Below are 4,407 nucleotides of genomic sequence, written 5' to 3'. Positions count from 1 at the left end.
CTGTAGTGAACTAAGCCTCAGGTCAAAACCTGGCCTTGAGGGCCTTCCTGGAACAAGAACTGTATTTCATTGATTTGAGTCCAGAAACACAAGATTAAGTTCATCCAGAGACTTTCTAAGTGTCCTGCACTGATCAATTGAAAGAACACTCTCTTTTTTTATATTATCATTACTATTTTACAAATGTTTGATAATCAAAGTGTGTTTAGTTCAAACCATTTTTAAATGTTGAAGTGAACTAATCATTTTTAATCAACTGTGAAACAGTATTAGTGATTTTTAATCCTCATTCAAAGTAGAAATCAAATTGGAATGTGTTACGGAGTAATTCATGCATTTTCTGATTTTCTGTCTGAAATGAGCAAGTTGTGATGTCGGTCAGAGGTCGAAGACAAGTTGTTGGAACGAACTGTCATGTTTTTAAATCCTCTCAGACGTAAATAGAGAAGCGGGCACCTGTTTTCCCCCAACTCGTCCAAACATTTCTCTCTCTGTCTCTAAAAACATTTTCAATCTCTTCCAAAACACTTTCTGTTTTTCTGACTTCTAGTGACCTCTTACGTCACAAAAACACACCCCTGTCTGGTCGATTTTGACCAATCAGGAACCTCCCAAATGAACCGGAAATAGAACTCTTTAAATGTTGGCACTTCCTAGTTCAAACCGGCTTCAGTCGTTTGCAGGGCTTCAGTCGTTTGCAGAGCTTCAGTCGTTTGCAGCTCCAGTGCTGGGGAGAACAGAAGTCCAGACATGATCCAGAGCTCTTCCGAGTCTTGTGGGAATTATGCAATCTTCCACATCTGAGTGGAACTCTGAAGGACTTTCTCCTCTTGTGAGTCCACCGGGAGGTGAACTTGTGTCGAACAAGTACCGTCACTACTTCGTACGATTCACAGCTGTTCCTACGGAGACGCTGAAAGGGTTCGTTGAATGGAACTTCGTACCAGTGGAGACATCTCCTCCAGGTAAAGAGTTGATTTACACCACCTAAGTGTACTGAGGAAGAAGCTGGGATCTCAACGGAGCGTGCCATTGCTGATACTGACAAATTTCCCTCATCCATCTTTTCCTCTCCCCCTAAACTTCATCTTTCCATCTTTAAACTCTTCTATCTGCTAGAAATCATTCCAGATATTTTTAGAAATGTCTGTTGTACAGCTGGAAGCAAGGGAAACCATCGCCGTATGGTTTTCTAATTGTAAACTGATTAATTAACCTGTTGTTATTTTCATATTTTGCCAAATTAATGTAAATGTTTGATGTTAAATTTTGATTCTGTTAATAAATGACCACGTTCATTTTGATGGGTCAAAGAAAATTAACGTCTCACGTTACATCTTATTAAATTCAATGCACGATATTATTCAGTCCAGAAAAATGAATGAATCCGTTTAATTTATGAATATATCACAGTATATGTTCATCTACATAGCTTACTGTGACAATTAACCCTGTGTCCTCTCAGCTAAACCGACCCTGTATTCAACAATGATTAAATGTTAATGGTTATTATTAAGAGAGATCCTGAGGGATCTTATTTAGTCAAACTATATTGTCTAAATTAAAGAAATGTGTTCTAGCTTTATTTATGTTAATCAGTCTGCTATCTGGCATGATTTGATTGCTTGTAATATATCAAATGTGAACTTGTAAAATTATCCTTAGCTAATATGAGATTATATTTAAAGGTCAACTAGTTAGAATTAGCAGACATTTTCTATAAATATAGTGCAACCCTGGAAGAAAGACACACACACACTTTGTATAACATGACATTTGAATGCTTGATAGGAAATATAAAAAGGTATAAAAATATGAAATCCAACAAAACCCAAGCTGACCCTAACTATAGGATTTATCAAAAAGGAAAGTCTTAAGCCTAGTTTTAAAACTGGATAATGTGTCAGCCTCACAGACAGAAATTGGAAGTGGTTCCACAAGAGAGGAGCCAGAAAACTGAAAGATCTGCCTCCCATTCTGTTTTTGGGGCAGCTGTGGCTGAGTGGTTGGAGGAGTCGTCCTCCAATGCAAGAGTTGGGGGTTCGAATCCACCAGCAGTCACATGCCGAAGTGTCCATGGGCAAGACATTGAACCCCTCATCGCCTCCGATGTGTGTCCAATCAGTGTATGAATGTGATCTAAAGCTCTGATTAGTCTCTTTAGAATGATTTGGTCAATTAGTGTTTGTAGAGATCTAGTAGAGTTCTGTATGAATGGGTCTATGAGGACACAGATTTTAGTGTAAAAGCACTTTTAGTATCTTGATTAGATAGAAAGGCACAATATAAGTACAGTCCATTTACCATTTACTATTGTAAATTCTAAGATTCACAAGTAAACCTGCAGTCTGAGAGTGAAGTGCTCTGTTAGGAAAATATGGAACAATAAGATCTGTTATATAAGATGGAGCTAGGTTGTTGAGAGTTTTGTAGGTTAGAAGTAAGATTTTGAATTCTATTTTGGATTTGACAGGGAGCCATTGGAGAGAAACTAAAACTGGAGAAATATGATCTCTCCCAGTAACTCCAGTTAAGACTCTGGCAGCAGCATTTTGGATCAACTGAAGACGTTTTAAAGAAGTATTTGGACACCCAGATAATAAACCATTGTAATAGTCCAGTCTAGACGTGACAAATGCATGGACCAGTTTTTCTGCATCATCTTTAGATCAGATGTTTCTAATGTTAGTGATATTACGCAGGTGGAAGAAGGAGGTTCTAGTAACGTTTTTAATGTGGGGGATAAAAGACATGTCCTGATCAAAAATAACACCAAAGGATTTTAAGTTTAGAACTGGAGTCCAGATTAATGCCATCCAGAGGAAGTGAAAGGCTGCAAAGTTTATTCCCAAGATGCTCAGGCCGCAAAACCACAACCTCAGTCTTGTTCGAGTTTAAAAGCAGAAAATTAAGGGTCATCCAGATTTTTATGTCTTTAAGACATGCTGGTAATCTAAGTAACTGATTAGAATCATGGGGTTTAATGGACAAATATATCTAAATATCATCAGCATAACAATGAAAATGTATCCCATGCTGTTTAATAATTTTACCTAATGGAAGCATATATAAATGAAAGAGTATTGCCCCAAGCACTGAACCCTGAGGAACTCCAGATATCCAAATAGAGATTCAAATATGTGCAATCTGTTGGTGGCAAGTGATAATAAATCAATAAATTTCAGCATCTTCAACATTCACTGTAACACTAAATTTGTTTACTTGAAAGAGCGCTCTTAAAAACAACATGTATTAATTTATATTTACTTTGAGGGTGAAGGAAGTTAATTGAACTCAATAAATAGCTTTTTCTTCTTTGTAGTAATGCTGTGTGAATGCTGAAAGCAAAGAATTTGTTCCAGACATCACCAGAATGCTTTAGGGAAAAAAGTATATTGCATATCTTTTGAATGCTCCCCTCAACCAAAACGTCAATCGTGCTGTGGTCTCTTTATATGAAAAGACATTAAAATCTAAAATTACCAAGCCTGCTGAGGTACAGGGGTTAACACTGATTGAATATGAGAAGAATAAAATCTTTCAGAAATGTTCAGAGTTTAAATATATTCTGATCTGGAGGAGCTACAAGGTGTGGGGTTGCACAGGAAACAGCTTTGAAACACATGATGACACATAGCTCTCTGTAATGAACAGCTCACATAAAAGCCCACGGAAAGCTAATGGAAAGGTGTGGTTGGACATATTACTGGGGTGGACCGGCTAATGCTTTCTGGGGATTAGTGGCTCCAGAACTTTAATCCGTGGGGAAGACAATCCATTTCCTTTTTACCCACAAGACTCAAATTTAATAAAAGGTGTTCTCCGTGATCTCCGTCTTCTACACAGGCACCTGTAACATCTCTATGACTGTCAATGTTGGTTGGAATCAGTCAGCAGAAATCGCTGTTATTTAATCACCTTAAAACCATTTCTTTGTTGTTTAGCACAGATGTCACGTCTGCTCTACCTTCTTTTCCCTCTCTGTATGTGTGTGTGCACATGTTTAATTGCCTGTCTGTTGGCAAAATATCTCATAAACCCTTGGATGGATTCCAAAGAGACTTCCAGAATATAATCAATGGATGTACATCTACAACAGATTAACTTTTAGAGTCAATACATCAAAGTTCATGCTCAATAATCCAGGTAAAGAAACCCAATAATGCTCAGTCAGGTCATCTGGACAGTTTTGTTGTTGTTGTTGTTGTTGTTAAGTGTTTCGCCCTCCATCTGAAGGGCTTCATCAATCTGAGGAGTCACATAGGATTCAAGGATTCAAGGACTTTTATTGGCAGACCAGCTCACATTTGCATGTTTATGGTACGAAATTCAGACAGGTCCCAGATCAAGAAGCCTAACAATTGACAAATAAATAAATACAAAAGAGTATATATATATATATATATA

The sequence above is a fragment of the Nematolebias whitei genome, chromosome 18, assembly GCF_014905685.2.
Source record: "Nematolebias whitei isolate Nwh7 chromosome 18, NemWhi1, whole genome shotgun sequence".
Classification (NCBI taxonomy): domain Eukaryota; kingdom Metazoa; phylum Chordata; class Actinopteri; order Cyprinodontiformes; family Rivulidae; genus Nematolebias; species Nematolebias whitei.
This window is presented reverse-complemented; position numbering follows the sequence as displayed.